Source organism: Polypterus senegalus, chromosome 9 (genome assembly GCF_016835505.1).
Source record: "Polypterus senegalus isolate Bchr_013 chromosome 9, ASM1683550v1, whole genome shotgun sequence".
NCBI classification, from domain to species: domain Eukaryota; kingdom Metazoa; phylum Chordata; class Cladistia; order Polypteriformes; family Polypteridae; genus Polypterus; species Polypterus senegalus.
The window spans coordinates 115,974,001-115,993,155 of NC_053162.1; the positions used below are offsets into that span (position 1 = coordinate 115,974,001).

At 36.8% G+C, this 19,155-nt stretch overlaps 1 protein-coding gene across 3 annotated transcripts in view; it reads left to right on the plus strand.

Annotated features, from left to right (window-relative positions):
* The first annotated feature begins 14,557 nt into the window (after positions 1 to 14,557).
* The window catches only part of LOC120535646 (fibulin-7-like), a 97,761-nt gene continuing 93,163 nt past the window's right edge, over positions 14,558 to 19,155 (plus strand). For 2 of the 3 annotated variants that reach the window (XM_039763599.1, XM_039763602.1), the window contains exon 1: positions 14,558 to 14,659. The gene's annotated coding sequence lies outside the window, so the exon portion shown is untranslated. Of the gene's footprint in view, positions 14,660 to 18,015; positions 18,086 to 19,155 lie in introns of those variants that run through there. The other variant, XM_039763600.1, reaches the window with a different exon arrangement.

A 19,155-nucleotide genomic window follows, 5' to 3' on the forward strand; every position in this document is an offset into this window, starting at 1 on the left:
TTTCTAATGTATTCATATGCCTCCCCAACACAACAGTGCCTCTTCAGTTCAAATGTAACCCATTGCAGCAGAACAGGTCCCATCTGTTCCAAAAGGAGTCCCAATGCCCCATAAACCTATACCCTTCTACCTTACACCAAGATATGTGCTCTGTGTTAAGCCTTTTACTCTCCTCAGTCTTACCTGTAGTGGTGTGTGACATAGGCAAACATTTGGAGAAGACTGCTTCTCAGCCTGGCACCTAACCTAATTGACAGACTACTCTTATGAATGTCTGTAAGAACAAACCTAGAAGGTAATGCTTTAAATTAAGTTAAATTTATATTAGTGTTTGCTTAGTCATAGTCATAGACAATGGTATAGCCTTTTACCCCTGTAAATTAATAAGACGTAGACCTTTCTTGCTTTAATTAAGATACAGTGTGATAATTAAGTCAGTTGTTGTTTAGAACAGGCGATTTGTAACAATTTGAAATGTAACAATGTTTAAGTTTTTAAAGAACTTTTCTTTCTTTTTGCTATTTCAATTTTCTCAATTTTGTGTGAACTGTTTTACTTTGAATTTTAACAAAAACCTTTAAAAACAAAGATATTTTGATTGTGGAGTAATTTTTGCCTGTCAAGCTTTTGTTAAATCCCATTTTTTTATGCTAGTGCTGCTGAACTTTGGTAATTTTGGGAAAACGCAGCTGCAATGTTCTGGCCAAGATCCTGTCAAATCTCCCAGAGAGGTATCCCACCTGCACACCTGGAAAGTAACACACAGTGCGAGACTCCCTAGAGTGACATGCCTTTATTCTTTTATTCTTCATAGTTTAAACAAACTTCTTTTGTTTAATTAATAAAGTTTATTGCATAAGCTGGTATTTTTATTGGATACTGTTGTGCCCTCTAGAGGACGCCACTGAGCCTCCAAACCGTCCAACACACCAACACCAACGAAAGATTAAACACAAGGTTTATTTTTACAAATACCTGACAAGAGGCTTCTTCCAAGTTGCACAATCACAAATGTTCCTTTCTTTCTTTCTTTCTTTCTTTCTTTCTTTCTTTCTTTCTTTCTTCTACTCATCCCAGGTGAATGTTGTCAAGTTTCTCTTCTGACTCTGATTAACCTGGATGTGGTTGAGCTGCTTGTTTTTACCAGACCCAGGAGTACTTCTGGTATTACTATACTACAGGAAGGAAGCATTTCCGGGTCAGGCAAAAGTTCCAGGGCTGTCTAACAGGACTGCAATTCCAAGCCTGCCCTGAGGGTATGCAGCAGGCACTGTAGCCCAGGGAGACTGCCATCCAGTTGTGTTGGTTGAGCAAACAGTCCATGTGATTGGTCTCCACTTCTTCATCCTTTGTAGTGGCCTACCAGTTGGTTAAGAAACCTTGAACCATCCAAGCCAGAACATCAGCTCATACCTGGTGTCCATGACACTGTGCGCTTGCAAGAAACTGAGTAAAAGGCAATGCATTAAGCATTTCAGCCTTGTCTATTTATTTTTTAATATAACCAAAATATTACATAAAACATTCTCTGTGTAGCAGTAATTCTCCAAATCCACTGAAAACATTTATTATGAAATCTCTTCCTAGAAAACTAAATTAGTTTAGTCTCAGCTTGGAAACCTGAGGACCATAATAAATCTATTTACTGGGTTAAAAAAATACAAAAATACTGATTTTTTGTGGGCAAGTTTAAAGTTCAGTATAGATTTACAAATGCAAGTCAATAATGAAGTATCTATCTATCTATCTATCTATCTATCTATCTATCTATCTATCTATCTATCTATCTATCTATCTATCTATCTATCTATCTATCTATCTAATGGTAAAATACTTCCATTATATGTAGTATTAGCAAAATACCCATGCTTTGCAGCGGCAAAGTACTGCCTTAAAATTTTTATTAAGAAGAAAATTAAACCTTTTTAAACTGAGGGAAAATATACCAACAATTATTTGTTAAGGATCTCTTTGTATACCACATTGTGAGTTCGGCCCTCCGGTTGTAATATGACCAAGCTGTGCGCTGAGCTTACTCTTGAGCAAGCATTGTACATTTGGCCATGTGAACAGTAATCTTGTTTCAAATCTCAAATCTGCTGTCATAATCAGTTTGAGTTTCATGGTTTGTTTAAATTACGATAGTATTTGTAGGACTTGTGTTGAAGAGACATTCGGCATCTGTCAAGCTTTGTAAGTATACAACCAGTTTCAACGATAACTTCACATCCAGCTTTTGAGAGTTTAAACATTCATAAACATCAGTGTCCACTACTGAAATCGTCACCTGTCAATCTAAGATGTTTAAGAGGCATTGGCGGTTGTCCAAAGGTGTAAAATATTTGGCCATTTCGGTACACTTGAAAGCAACAACCGAACAATTCACCGGCAGCCATCAACTCACATGCAGATGCATAGGTGAAGGGCTTAAGCATTTCACTCTTATGGTGCTCCTGTGTAGTATAATTATCTCCTGTACTGTCATCAGTCCACACTTTGAACCTGTCCCAGTCATTCAATACATAAGACACAATGTTCCTCAAGAGTGAGCCTGATATGGCCTTGCAATATGTAACAAGGAGAATGGAAAAGGTAGGTGCCATCTCCAGGCATGGAAACCACTCGGTAAGTGACAGTTCTTTGATCGATGGTGATCACCTCGATAGACATGTTAATGGGGGTACGGTTGGAATGATAAAGGAAATGGGTACCTGAACAATGTAAAGTAAGTCTAAATTACCTACACAATAACTATAATCGTAATAAATGAACAATAAAACAGCGGAGAAGCCGTGGATTAAATGAAAAGGCTGTAGTTATCAGCAGGGAGACGTGAATCCCGTGGCGAACCAAGGAAGGGAATGTAGAGACTGGAGTGACGGACGGCCTTATATAGGCAGGCAGCCAACAACATGGGAGGCGTTGGGATGGGGGACCCTAATGAAACCTGCTTAAGTTTTGTAAGTAAGCTGTAAGGAATGAGCCTGCCAAATTTCAGCCTTCTACCTACACGGGAATTTGGAGAATTAGTGACATTGGAAACTTCAATATGGCGGCCAACCGTGGCATCATACCACTGAAATAAGTACGTACATCAGTTTTGGTTAGCGCAGGGAAGCCACCTACCAAATTTTGTGAAGATGGGGCCATAAATAAGAAAGTTCAACATGGCGGACGCTGTTGACCGTTATCGACCATTATGACCGTTACTTGTAGAATTTCGAAATGAAACCTGCTTAACTTTTGTAAGTAAGCTGTAAGGAATTAGCCTGCCAAATTTCAGCCTTCTACCTACACGGGAAGTTGGAGAATTAGTGATGAGTGAGTGAGTGAGTGAGTGAGTGAGTGAGTGAGTGAGTGAGTGAGTGAGTGAGTGAGTCAGTGAGGGCTTTGCCTTTTATTAGTATATAGTGCCTACACATAGACATTAATAGATATGTGTTTTAAACCACCTAAAGGCATAAAAGTAAGGTGAAGCACATTAATATAAAGTCATGTCACTATGATGGATAGGAAAACAAAAACTTTATTAGATACATTTCCTGAAAAAGATATACCTTGGGAGACAAATAGTTCTTGAGGAAAGATAATGTTTATGTTTAACTGGCGATGTAGTTATGTCTCATCCGCTTTAAGTCTTGGTACAAGGAAAGTAGCTTACTTTAAAAATTTAAAACATACAAAATGTTTAAAAGAACTCAAAATCAGGATATGTGGACTCAATATTAGCCACACTGTTTTCGCTACTAGTAACGTATCTAGCTGTGCCATTTTATTATTAACTAAATCCTGAAGGTCATTATGCTGTTTATTTCTGCTAGAGATTGAACAATCCTAATAAGGTTAAATCAAAACCTTGTTTTTTATTTCATATTGTGGCTTATATCCGTGTTATAGATTAGCAAAAAAAAAAAAAAAGATACATAAAAAAACCAATGAATAATGGAAAGAAATGACTACAACAACAACATTCATTAATATAGCATTTATTTTTTTTCATACAAACATTTTAGCTTAATGTGCTTTACAAGATGTCAAAGACAAAGTTAGGAGAAAAGAGAAAACAAATAAGATTAGGTAAGAATATTCCTATTAGTGCTGGGAGGTATACTGGTTCATACTGAAAATTATATTTTCAGTTTTTCTTATACTGCAACACCGGTTTAAATAGCCTAAACACCGTTCAGAACGTGGCGCAGTGGGAAACTGTTTAGGGGGGTACCTTTTTCACTGCTACACCGTTAAACACGCATGCAATGGAGTACATACGTTAGTGGAGGTCTTGAGCGGTGAAAATGGACAGAGAACATTCCGAAACTGAAGCTGTAGCAGAAGATAACATTGAACATGATGACACAGAAGAACTTTTGCTGACAAAAGGAGCCATGTCTGTTGTCTGGAGATACTTTAGTTTTAAAAGGTCGGATGTGGACCAAACAACTATTTACTGCAAATGTTGTTGAGCTAAAGTTGTCACCAAAGGCAGCAACACCAGTAATTTGCTGCACCACCTTAGCCACAAACATGCTTTGGAGTACCATCAATGTATAGAACTAAGATTGCCACCCGCCACATCCTCGGGTAAAACTGAAAAAGCTAGAGGATACTTGAGTCAGATGTCACTTTGCTAGAGGCACTGCCTATGAAAAAAAAAGCAAGAGGTGAATCGAGATAACCAACGCTATTACAATCCATATAGCTAACATGTCAGTGGACAGAGAGTGTTAACAGAAAGTGCTGTTGGTTTACAAAAAATATTTACGATTTATTCCTTTTCTAAGACATGATCACTGCAATGCAACTTTTGACAAGCACCTCTGGATACTTTACTAAGTCTAAATGCCTCTTTGGATGGTTGAAAATATGTTGTAAAAATTATAGTTTAAGTTGTCTGCAAAATGTGTTCAAAAAAGAGGTTCTATATTTTGACTGCAACTGTCATGCATGAAAACTATCACTTTATGGGGCCATGCAATCCTGTATTAATACTAATATTAAAATGTTTTTTGTACAATGTACAATTCTCATGACAGTGGAATAAGTTATTCTTAGCCAGTCTACTGCAGTAATTGCAGTGAAAAATGTGGTTAATATCCACTCATGCATGGAGAAAAAAATACCGTTGAATACAGTGAAATCGGTATAATTTTGAAAAATACTGTGATTTAGAATTTTCGTCATACCGCCCAGCACTAATTCCTATACCTTGTGTATAACAGTGTATGCTGAAGAATATGGTCGTATATGTTGATGCCAGATTCTTCTAGAGCCACTACTGGATGAGGGGTTATATTTGTTGGAGTAGCTTATAAAGGTGCATACCTTTGATTAAATCTTAAAAATACTTTCAGATTGTCTAATACACTGATATCTTTCATCCACATTAACTAAACTACATACAGCACTCAAGCCAAATAAAACAAAAAAAATAAGTGCCAATATGAGCAGTGCTACACATCCTCTCTGACACATTAACACTGATTACTTTCCACCAATGAAGCATTCAGCAGAAGTGTCATGTGGGGCTCATATTCCTACATAATGCCTCACTGACTGACTGTGACTGCAAAGTGAGAAGTTTTCTTTCTTTTTAAATAAAAAAATCTTTTTAGTCACTCTGATGTGTGTCCACGGCATACTCTGGGCATAAATATATATGTACCTCTCTATGTATTTATTAAATAAATAAAGATATAGCCCTAATCTAATCTAAATCATATAGGTTTTAAGTACTGTATTGTGTAGCCAAAGTAATCAAAAATTGGTACATCACTGAGATTTATGCTTGAAATGATGTCTGCAGACATCATTTTTTTTGCTGTATTTACAACATATATTAGCACATAGATTTAACTTGCTTTTACACATGCATATAAAATGAGTTTAGCTTGTACTTGGAATATGAGACAATTACATGAGCTATAAGAGACAAGTCATAAAACAAAATTAAAGCTAAACATCAAGCACAAAATATACTGAATTGTTTTGGTTACAGGGAGAAAGGGAGTGACATAAGTGATTTAGATCATTTATTAGACTATTTTTGCAAACAATGAATAAATAAAATGATAAGAAAGTCACTTGCTCACACAATCTGTATATTATATTTAGGAATTGCCATCCTGGAATTAAACAATTCATCAAGCCTTCAGGTCTTTTCTTCAAACCAAACTTCCTGCACATAGCTGAAGATCCTAGACATGGGCCATGGTGTAGAACAAAGTCAGTGCTGCCTGTTCTGCTAGGCTTTCATGGCACACCAGGCCTGTTAAGGCAGCAGATTTAGCAGACATCCAGCTGCACCTTCCCCACGTACATTGCAGACTAAGTGACTGAACACCAGCTTGTACCAAGATCTGCCCATTCTTTATTTGATCAAAAGGTGTAAATCAAATTTAAACATCTAAACACTTGTGCCAGAAAGAGTAATGCTTTTCCCCATGCTGTGACAATTCATCAAAAGGCCTAAATGAGGAAAGCAGAGCACACCACAGATAAAGCTGTATCTGTGCAATGCAGCAAAGAGAAAGAGTGCCACTTGAACTCAGGGCAACAACAAAGCAACAACTTCGCACATCAGACATCATTTAAAGACATGGTATCGTAAAACTATATGTGCCAAGATATATCAGAACTGTAAATAAAAAACAACCAGCCTCTCTGTGTTAAATGTTTGTCTATTCTGTCTGCTTCCTGTCTTATACTGTATGTCTACACTAGCAAAATACCCGTGCTTCGCAGCGGAGAAGTAGTGTGCTAAAGAAGTTATGAAAAAGAAAAGGAAACATTTAAAAAATAACATAACCTGATTGTCAATGTAATTGTTTTGTGACTGTTATGAGTGTTGCTGTCATCAAGGATTTGATTATCATTATTTCTTTCAATCAGGTTCGTATTTGGAGGATGTGTTGTGTTCAAGTTACATTCCGTGTTTGTCAACCGTTGTAAAGATAACAGGTTTCATTCATCGAAGTGTTCACTACCCAAATCACTAAAGGCAAGGAGGTGCGTATTTTGAACTAAAAGGGAGAAGACAGAGAAGGAGCAGAAAAGTGAAAAGGAAAACTGTTTAAATAAAGAGCTGGGAAGGTGAATGGAAAGAAGCAGCCAGCGGTAAAGCAAGGAAGACTCCGTAATAAGGATGGTTGGGTGCACGTAGAAAGTGTAACAAAAGGATTGTTAAGCCTTATGATAATGTTCCCGCACGGATGGTTTAGAGAGACGCACCGGGAGAAGTATAGAATAGGGAACCCCGTGTGACTGTTCTGCTGTTCTCCTTCTACAGTTCTGTGGCTCTACATATTTGTATGCACCTCTCTAAATGTGCATCACTGGTTCCGCACACAATTCGGTCACATATAAGGGAACTTTTAATCTCCCCAAAATTGCATGTACCTGCTAACACTCTCAGATCTGTGACGTAGTCATCTATATTTTCTCCCCTTGCCTGATTTCTTGAAAAAACTCTGTACCTCTCTACAGTTTCATTTATTTTCGGGTTGTAATGTTCATCAAATTTATGTATCATCAAGCTCATGGTGAACTCATCAGGTCTTACATCACCGATCAGTGCCTGACACAATTCTCTGCCGCTCTCTCCAATAAAATAACGGAATAATCTGACCTTAGTGTTTTCCTCTGCCTCTGGCATTGCAAGTTCTGTGAATAACCTAAACTCATCCTTCCATGTTCTCTATGACTTTGCCAGGTCTTTAGCATCGAGGCTTAGTCAGTGGCGGTCTCAGACCCTCCATTTTCCTTCCGTGTGAGCGTCTACGCGTCCTGAACTTTTAACAGCAAACTGGTGTGACTTTCGGCGCAATTCCGTCACCTACGCTGCCACCATGTTTCTCTCTCGAGATTATTAAAAGGCACAGACTCACGCTTCCAATTTATGTCTGTTTATTTCACAGTAGTTAAAGCCAGAACAAAGTCAGTTCACGTGAGCTGCTCGGAATACATGCATCGAAGCTTCTCAGCTGTGCTTGTGATATCTAGTGCGATCTATCTCGCGAATATCGTATTCGTCTTAGGCATAACAAACGCCAGCGGCAGCGTGTCTATAAACCTAATTTAAAGTTAAGCTTTACACCCTGCTTTCCTATTCGTTTGCATAAGCACAGTCCTTCACCAGCAATTTTACCTCCATTACAGCAATTTTAACTCTGCTACAAAGTGATCAAAAGTCTCGTTTATACCCTATGTCTTCTCATTAAACTTGTATTTCGCAAATATTGTATTCGTCGTAGGCATGTCAAACGCCAGTGGCAGCCTGTCTATGAACTTAATTTAAGCTTAAGGTTTACACCGTGCTTTGTTTCCGCAGTAGCTGCACTTATGAATATGCTTGTATGCGTCTCTCGCTTCATATTCTTTTGCTGCCTTCTCAATTGAGTAATGTGTTTTTTGAACAGGTTTCATTCATCGAAGTGATCACTACCCAAATCGGTACTCGTGAATCTAAGATGTTTAACAGGCATTCCCAGTATTAAGTTGTTGATTTGCCTGCGAATATTTAGTGGCAGCGTGTCTATGAACGTAATTTAAACTTAAGCTTTAGACCTTGCTTTCCTACTGATATGTGTACAAAAGGTTTGTTCAGCATCAAAGGGTTGTTACATCACACACTGCATGCACGGGTTTACCTTTCCCAGTCCTGCAAAGTCAGTTCACGTGAGCCGCTCGGAGTACATGCATCGAAGGTTCTCAGCTGTGCTTGTGCTATGTCGTGCGATCTTGCGATGTCCACGGCTTTATTTAATGTTAGCTAAGATCCGGCACTTAAAATTTTCTCTCGCACTTTCGCTGAGTTTGTGCCTGACCATCTCATCTTTGTTTGCATAAGCACAGTCCTTCACCCGCGAATATTTCGCGACAGTGTGTCTATTGGATAGCTGCTGATGAACGGCCTTATATGGGCAGGCACAACTCCGAGCTGCAGGCTATAGCCATATATATGGACGAAAGTAGGTTCCAGTTATGACCGTTACACGTAGAATTTCGAAATGAAACCAGCCTAACTTTTGTAAGTAAGCTGTAAGGAATGAGCCTGCCAAATTTCAGCCTTCTACCCACACAGGAAGTTGGAGAATTAGTGATGAGTCAGTCAGTCAGTAAGTGAGTGAGTGAGTAAGTCAGTCAGTCAGTGAGGGCTTTGCCTTTTATTAGTATAGATATACAGTGCATGCAGTTATCATATTTCTATACTGCAGTGGGCTGGCGCCCTGCCCAGAGTTTGTTTCCTGCCTTGCACCCTGTGTTGGCTGGGATTGGCTCCAGCAGACCGTCGTGACCCTATAGTTAGGATATAGCAGGTTGGATACTGGATGGATGGATATTTCTATAATCCTTGTGTTTATCAGTAAATTGTATTATTCTGTTTCTTAAAACAAATGTTCCACGGTTACCTTGATATACTGTAAGTCTAAAGGCCATAGACTCACCTCCCACAACAGAGAAAGGTAAGGTAAATAAAGTAGGAACCTTGCCAATTTATTTACCGTAATAAATTACCACCTTATTATGACTGTCCCTGGGTGGACAAATTAAAATTCATTTTTCCATTCCTACACCCTGCATCACAAAGAATAAATGATGGAGATTCTGATAAAAAATGGTCCTTTTGGCAAGATATATTTCAAACATTTTTTCAAAAATATTCTACATCAAAATAAAGATCTGATATTTTAATTCCTTTACCTCCAATTCTCCCTGAATGATATCTCCATTATTTTTGGAGGCCAAGGAATGGGCTGAACAAATATAAAACAAAGTAAAGGTCATGACAGGATTGTCCTGTAGTTCTGTAAGCAAATAAAGATCAGCAGCTCATCCAATATGTGTGCTGGTGTCCAAGTTGAGGTTGTCTTGTTGCTTCAAGTTTCTGCATTCTCAATTGACTTCCTCTCTTCACTCTAATCAGCATATTTGTGTCATCTTATACTGTATAGCTATATTCAGCTAAGATCCTGTCATAAAATTAAAATCCTGTTTCCAAAATCAGCCACTTTTATACCTCACACTTATGATATCAGAAGCAGCACGCTTGTATAACTTAGAAATATCTTAGAAAACCAAAAACGCCATTTGAGTTTTGTAGCAGTAGTTTTGGTTATGCTTTTGATTTCAACAAGTTCTTATCTCTTAAAAGCAAAAACATGCACAGCCAAACAATATCCTACACAGCAACATTCCTAAAACTCTGTGTTTACACTGCTGCAGATTCTGTGACACTTTTCATTTAACTACATATTAAAATATTCAAACAGTTCTTTTCTGATTATGAAAGTAAATACAAACAAGGTACAAGTTGCTTATAAAACAATACACAGAAGAATGTCTTAACAATGAAAAGGAATAAAAGTCCTTAAGGTACAGTTTAAGTAATACTTTATAAATGCTACAAGAAAAGTTCTATCAATCAATCAATCAACATTTATTTATATAGCACATATTCATACAAAAAAATGTAGCTCAAAGTGCTTTACAAAATGAATACAAAAATAGAAGACACAATAAAAAATAAACATAAGTCAACATTAATTAACATAGAATAAGAGTAAGGTCCGATGGCCAGGGTGGACAGAAGAAACAAAAAAAAACTATAAAAGCTGGAGAAAAAAAAATAAAATCTGTAGGGGTTCCAGACCATGAGACCGCCCAGTCCCCTCTGGGCAATCTACCTAACATAACATTCCTAATTCCTAATTCCTAACCTAACATTCTACTCCTTCTTCCAACATTATTCTTACTAAAACTTTATAAGCATAACAATGTCCCATTTTGTTTATGAATGGATACTGGAATACAAGCAACATGAATAAAGTTATTGGACTGTAATTGGGATTAAAGACATACTGTAATATCTCAAAGTTATGTTTTGCAATGAGAACATGACTTGGTTGCATGTTTGAGTAGTTTGTACATTATTTCTCTCTCTTCATGTATCTTTCACTGGTTTTTCCACCATATTCCAAATCCATTAATGTTCAATTGGCTGGCTACCTCGATTTAGCCCAGTATGTTTGAGTGTTAGCATGTGCATGTGTGCTACATACAAAGTATTGGCATGCCATCCTGGTTAGTTCCTACTTTGCACTTTGTTGTAGGGATATTTAATGCAATTAACATTAATGTATACAATACAGTGAGATATACTTACTGTATTTCAACTTATGTGGGTATAGAAATACCAAAGATTCAGTCAGAATATTGCACGTTACTAGAACAAATTACTTTAAATACTAGTCAGTTAACATGACAAAGGAAATATAAATTGGCAACAAATATCAAGTAAAGCATGCAGCAGAATAAGAAAATACTTAAGACAGAGTTACCATATATAAATATGCAATTTTTACTACATAGAACAAGCAACGACTGCATATTACAAGTAAATAAAGTGAAAAATTACTAATAATATAAAAAATTGAAAAGAATTTGTTAGTGCAGATGCTTTCTACAGATTAGTGTTAAGCACAGATCAGGTCAGGCATGTAAATTTGCAGCTTAATTTCCTTTGCAAGTCTGGGGGTACAATGCTAAATTCACAGGTATTGCTTGTTCAGGAGAATGAATAAGGCAGTTTGTTCCTACGTACTGCAGGTTTTGAAGCAGCGCTTGAAGTGGAAACAAATCATTTTTGCTACTCTCAGTTTTTTTTAATTCTCTATAACAACAACAACAATGTATAGAATATTTTCATACAAAGAATGTATTTCCAAGTCCTTTACAAGATGTCTAAGAAAAAGTTGCAAGGAAAAAAAGAAAATAAAATTAGATAAGAATAACGATGAATAAGTAACCAAAAAAGAAATAAAAGAATAAAATAAATAGATAAATCCATTCACGCTTATATAACATAGATATATGCACTGTATATACAGTAGTAGAAAAGTAGCGTCCTTATATATAATATCATATTGAGTATGATGATAAGGTCAGATGACAGGGAGGGCAGAAAGAAAACAAAAAATAAAAAATCCAGTTAATCTGAAAAAACAAACTAAATTTGCAAGGTTTCCAAGGCCAAAAGACCACCCAGCTCCTACTGGGCAATCTACCTAACATAAATGTGCTTAAATGTGTTTAATTCATTTCTTATTCTTTCCAGGCTTTATCCCAGAGTTTTCTGTGCAATCAGTGTGTGTACAAAGATATATGTACAATAAAATGAAGACACAGGGGCCCCCCTTTGGATATCACATATCAAAGAGCTCTCCCCCTTGGGGTTTCAAGTGTGCTAATAGACTTATATTACATAGAAGAGTCAGGGGATCCCCCTTGGGGTTTTGAGTGTGCTGATAGACATTTATTATATCAAACTCCAGGATTTTACTAGCATGTTTGTTGTTTGGGTCTTGGGAGGCAGCACCTGAGGTGCCAGCACTCTCAATATGTGCTCGGCCATCTCAAGAAAATATGAGTGTCCTTTGTGCATGTGAGCAAGTACTATGAACCTAGCAATTTGGACTATTCCAGCAGAGTGTTCTGATCTGTTGTACTGTAGTAGTTACCATGCCAGACGGTGACATATTGTACTGTATGTAGTTAGTCATTATGCACTCCACTCTGTATGTGTACATGTTAATCAGGATTTTTGTTGTCAGCTTGTTCCTTCCCATACTACTCAAAAAAGTGAAGATACTATCAGATCTTCACTGGAAAACTTATTAATACAGTTTCTGTCATATATGGTGGCATAGAACTGAGCACACAAGGAAAAGAAGTGGCCTAAGCACCCCTTGCTGAAGGTTTTCAGAGTTCAGAATTAAACTATTCTTCAATGTGTGTGACCTGTGCTTCAGGGGGGTGATAGAATTTGTCAAGAATGCATTATTAATTCTTTTTTTTGTTTCTAAGAGATATTCATTTTTATTTTTATTTTGAATGTATATTTTTATTGTTATTCTGATTATGCCATTTTATTGTCATTTGTGCATTTATTTTTATTTCATTTTGCATTTTTGGATTTCATTGGTGCCACCATTTTGCATAATTATATCCTGTGATGCTGTATTGGTGCTAATATGATGCTAATATGATGCTAAAATGCAGATATCTGGCCAATCATAAAATAGAAGATTGCCACCCAAATTAAACAGCATCCAAACTTTAGCTCATTAAACTATTCAAAGACAAAAGCAAAGACTTTCAAATAAACTGGTGCACAAGTAAATATCAAAAGCAACCTATGATTAAACAAATTGTTGTATAATGGTCTTTACTAAAAACTATAACTATCCCTTGGTAAAGTGTGAGAACGGGTCATTATGATTTTATCAACGACTAAGCATTCTTTTGTTAAATAAGAGTTTGGAAGAAGGTATTGTCAGCCATTAATACTTAAAAGTTCTTGATGTGAGCATTTTATACCAGACAGACTAATGACATTACATTGTACATCAATCTTATACATCAATCTCACACACAAGGTAACAAAAGGAGACAATGTCCTAATTATCAATATTCAATATGGCGACACCCAATATGGCATTGCAAAATTAACAAAATATAACATTTAAAAAAAAACATACAAAATAAAAGTAATGCTAAAAATTATGTACTACAAATGCAGATTAACATCACAGCTAGGATGAAGCAATTGCAGATTAAGTGCCTTGCTCAAGGGCCCAACGGAGTAGAGTCATTTCCGGCATTTATGAGATTTGAACCAGGTTGTCAGTGCAGATCCCTAGTCTCAGAGCCAGCACTCCGCAAGGGACTAATTGCATTCAATTCCCAGCTTAATAAGTGTCTGTGTGGAACATTTATGTCTTCCATCTGTCACTGTGGGCTTATTCCAGGTACTCCAGAATCCTTCTAAATCTCAGAAACAAGTATGGGCAGCTCTAAATTAGCTCCTTTTCTCTGAGTGTAATTCTGTGCATGAACATAGAATATAGCATGTCACAGACAAGGTAGGTTAGGTTACTACACTTTTCAACTCTGTCCTGGAATAAGTAGGTTAAGAAAAGGCAGGGATGGATTTTTCTTTACCAATTCTATAACATACTAAATAAAATACACAGTAAAACCATATCAGACATTTAGAATGCATAATTGAAAATCCTTTGAATTTTTAAGTTTAAATTTAAATATATGAAACTTCAGTGTCAGTCATTAAAAGGTATTCATTCTGTTTTTAACCTGTGTAATTAAAACATTTAGATTTCTGAAGACTGCACATATAATACCTTCATAAACACATTATATAAAACCTTAATAAAATTTTAGCTGCAGACCCAAATTTTACATGTATGTTAAAGGATTAATCATGCATTTCAAGGGCAGTTACTCATTTGCACACTGACTTTTAGAGGTAGAAGAGGCCTTTTGTGCAGCTTTTATTAGGGCATTATGGAATCTAGTATTTAAGTGCAAATACCAGAAAAAAAAAGACCTGGAGAACATTTCTATTAAGTCTCTGATGGCGACACCTTCATGAAAGGCTCTCATTGTAACATGTGGGACCAGCACTGCTATCAACACAAACACATTCATGCATGGGAAGTGAAAAAAGATATTAGCATAAACAAACCACTTCGTGAGACGAAATTTCACATTCCAAGTCAAACAGGAAAATGAAAAACAAGTCTGCACTATAGCAAAGAGGGGAGAGAGGAAACGTTATAGAAGCAACGCAACTCGTTTCAAGCAGGTACAGTGCTCCTATTTTTAAATAAACAGAAAATAACTTATACTATTCAAAACATTTTCACCTTTAAGGCCTTGCTTTTGTGAAAATTTCTAAATTATAAGCTGCTTTTGTTTGTTTCTGTTTGGCCAAACTGCAATCTATTTTGACAAGTCATAGGCTTACCCTGGTAAGGTTTGCAGTACTAACATACTATGTAGCAATAACCAACTGGTGTGATACTGTATATTAACAAACAACCTTTATTTTGTAGGACATTTTATTTCTATAGCAAACAACATCCTTTAAATGCACTTTACAAGTGTAAAGCTACTTACTTATGTAGATACTTAGATTATTTTTTATTCAGCACTGGGATGGTTCTCCAGAGTGATTAGTTCCTAGCCATGGTCATCTAATAAGGATGACCCCAGGTATTGCAATGCCAGCGACAAATTATTGCTGATCAGACCTTCTGAATGCTGCCTTCTAAAAAGCATAACCCATCAGGTGGTGTTACAGTTTGTTGTGAATCCTGTCATGCCTTGGTCTCTGCCAAAGACTTATTTGCACAGCAGAGTTTGGAAAGTATAGAGGAAATGAAAATGTTCACCTGTAACATGGGGTAGTGGCAGTTGTTGGTGTCAATGTTATTTTCATGAAGCATCAGTGGACTGCTGTCTACAAAGAGGTTTCTGATCACTTCAGTCTTGCATTGGTAGGCATGGAGTGCAGCATCGAGGCTTCCTCTGATGTCTTAGTAATGAGTACAATGTTGTCTGTGACGCGTAGATGGCTCAGCTTCCAAGCATCGAAGTTAACACCAAGGTCATCCAATTTTGAGCTCCTGGGGTCATCTTATTCAGAGCTCCTGGAAAATATTTTTCAAGCATAACCAGAAAAGTCGGGAACTAATGGTGTCCCCCTAGAGGACTCCCTTCTTGACAGGTTATTCACACTACTAGATGATAGTTCTGGTGTCATGTCATTTTGGTAGCTAACTCCTTGCCTTTGAAACATCCAGATGATCTCTCAATGCTCAACAATGTCAGAAGTCTTATCTCATAGTCAATAAATGTGAGTACCAAATAATGGCTGGTCTCAATTAGGTTTGTAATCATCTAGATGTGGTCCATGTGTCAGAACTTCATTCAGAATTCTGCTTATCCAACTAGTTGTTCTTCTTCCACGATCACCTTTGTGAATACTTTGTCATTAATAAAAGTAGTGAAGTTGGTCTATACTCTTAATTCTGTGCTTCTCACACTTCTTAAAGATGAGAAAGGTGGTCAGTGTCCTCCATTGGTCTGGCATATCCCCACTGTTGATGCACCAGGCCAGCAGACATGTTAGCTAGGAGTACAAGATGGAATCATTGGTCTTCAAGATATCAATGATAACAGTGTAGTTTGGTACTGGTGTCTTTCCACTCTTCTTTGACATGTCAGCACTTAAAACCTCTAATAGCAGGATAGATGGTTCTTTTTCCAGGTCATCAATCCTCAGCGGATCAGCAGTATTCATGCTGGAGAACAGGTGAATGCAAAAGTCCACAACCTGGTACTGGTCTCAATATCTTTGTACAGCTCACATTGATTCTTATAATATGCAACAACACAGCAATGATTTAAATAAGCACTCCACCGAAAAATTAATATTTTTTTTAAAATGTTACTTTCGCCATGTATTTTATACTGGTGGTTGAGAAAAAAAAATTAATCTCATATTTTCAAGCTGAATGGATATAAGTCAATATTGATTAGTACTGTACAATGGCAAAAGATGATGTGAAAAATGGCCATGGGTAAAACAAAACAAAATCTCACTTTATTCATATTGCATAATCCATATATCTGTTATCCAGTCGGGGTGGCACAGTAGTGCAGTGGTAGTGTTGCTGCCTTGCACTAAGGAAACCAGGATTTGTGTCCCAGGTCATCCCTGCATGGATTTTGCAATTTCTCTCCTAGGCTGAGTAGGTTTCCTTCCACAGGCCATAGACATACAGTTAGGTGAACTGGAAATCCTAAATTGACCATAGTGTGTGCTTGGTGTGTAGGGGTATGTGTGTGCCTTGCGATAGAATTGTACCCTATCCAGTGTTTGTTTCCTTCCTTGCTCCCTATGCTAGCTGAGATAGCCTGCGACAGACCAACGCAACCCTACTCAGGACAAAGTAAGTTAGAAACTGACAAAATGACTGACTGACATTAACTAGCCACCCACAAAAAGCTTTATACTTATCTCCCCCTAAGTAACAAATTGTTTAACACCAAGATTTGCCATCTCATCAGGCAATCCCCAACCTAAAATAAAAGTCACCAGAGAGGTTCTATAAGGAATACATAATCTCTTCTATTACTTAAGATAAAAAATATAACTTGCTTTTCCTACCAAGTCCAACGCAGGGAAAAACGGTATTACTCCCAACTATCCTAAAACTGCATACACTCCTCTTTATCAATTCTGAAATTGTAACAGGCCTGAAATCTGTATTTAAACTCCAAGCAATTATTTCTATGGTTTGGCTCCCAGAGTTCACAGACTCTGTCCTAAGATGGCAGGTTCTCTCTCAGCTAGGACTTACCAGCAACCTCACATCTAACATTTATGTTTTATATTTATATAACAAGCCCAAAATACCTTTTTGTTTTTATATCTAAGGTAAAGCTAAGTGCAACCTACAGTATGCCAAAGGTAAATCAATGAATATTTTAAAACAAATGTCCATATTAAGTGTAGAGAGTCACTTTCTTTGACATGGTGTTCCATTGGACTCACTGCATGGATTGTTGCTGTTTTTATTCAAAATTTACCAATGGAACATAAAATCTAAATACATGCTGTTCAGTTTCACTCCCTTTTAAATGACTCTGAAAGTAGAGTCTGCATATCAATCAGGCAGAATAATAGTTTTCTTACTGTATTAATTAATTGCCTCAATGAATTAAAACAGTGGATAAGTGATCGTTTCCTGTATTATATTAGTTGGAAAAGTACAATACAACACAATTTATTTTTGTATAGCCCAAAATCACACAAGGAGTGCCACAATGGGCTTTAACAGGCCCTGCCTCTTGACAGCCCCCCAGCCTTGACTCTCTAAGAAGACAAGGAACAATTCCCAAAAAAAAACCCAGTAGGGAAAAAATGGAAGAAACCTCGGGAAAGGCATTTCAAAGAGAGACCCCTTTCCAGGTAGGTTGGTCAAAACCAGTGGGTGTCAAAAAGAAGGGGGACAATACAATACAATACACAGAACAGAACAAATCCTCAATACAGTATAAAAATAAAAATTTTAGAAGTACGTAGCAGAATTTAACAATGGATGACATCACATAATATGATTTGGATTTGTTTATAGTCCTGGACACGTCATCCATAAAGCTGCCTCCCCCATTTGGCCATTCCACAGCTGAAGCCCAAATATGACATAATTCCTCATGTAAGGTAAGACATTAAAAACTTCAAGCAGAGGTGTGAGGTGTTTATTTTAGAACAGCATTAATTAATTCTTGCCAAATTCTAAAAAGCTGTAAACTATCCCTTACAGAGAAAATGTGATTTTTCCTAGTTTTAGATAATATTGTAATGGCGCTGGCAAGCTGCATCAGTATGAAGATTGCATCAGTAATGAGTCACTAGCAGTATGATTTGGCATTCCATTATTCAAATGAGTAGCTTCAGACCAGATGTTAGAAGGCCTATAAAAAATGTAAGCCTGTCAAATTTGCAGAAAATACCAACTTGTGTGGCAACACCAAAACATTCTTGTTACAAAATAACACATCACTTTTTCATTGAGTTATGAAAGGGGTTTAGGATTCTTCCTTTTAAGTGAAATAAGTTTACACATAAGCAATGTTGTATAGGAACACACAACATATTTTTCTTTGAATAATGTTACCCAACATACAGTAGTATTAGTCCAATAATGTTATTAAAATATTAGAGTAGGAGTAAATCCAATACTATCTGACACATAAACAAAATTATTTCCTCAAAAACATTCATTGATTAGGTCTTATCCATGAGTGAGTTTAGTTGAGGTACGTATGTGCAATATACAAGTTTTAGTTGGTTTACACTGTGCATTGCACACATTAAAGAAGAATCTATCTTGTCAATGGAAAAATTCCATTTCTGAGATTGTAATTGAATGTCCCATTCCTATAATTCCTGGAAGGAATCTACATGTCATCTCTCTGAAATACAATAGTAAAATCTGAAAATACTGCTCATACTTTCATCAACTAGTATAATTTCAAGCATAGATATGATGAAAGGTTAGGGAGGTTGATCAAGTTTCTTTTTGGGAAATTATGTTGAAAAAGTAATATTGGAAAATTATATTTGAAGCTTAGTTGTTAAAATAATACATACAGTGGTATCTCTGGTCACGACTGTAATTTGTTCCAAAACTCTGAATGCGACCCAATTTGGTCGTGACCCGAATGTAATTTCACCTAAAATTGTATGTAAATACAATTAATCCATTCCAGACCGTACAAACTGCACAT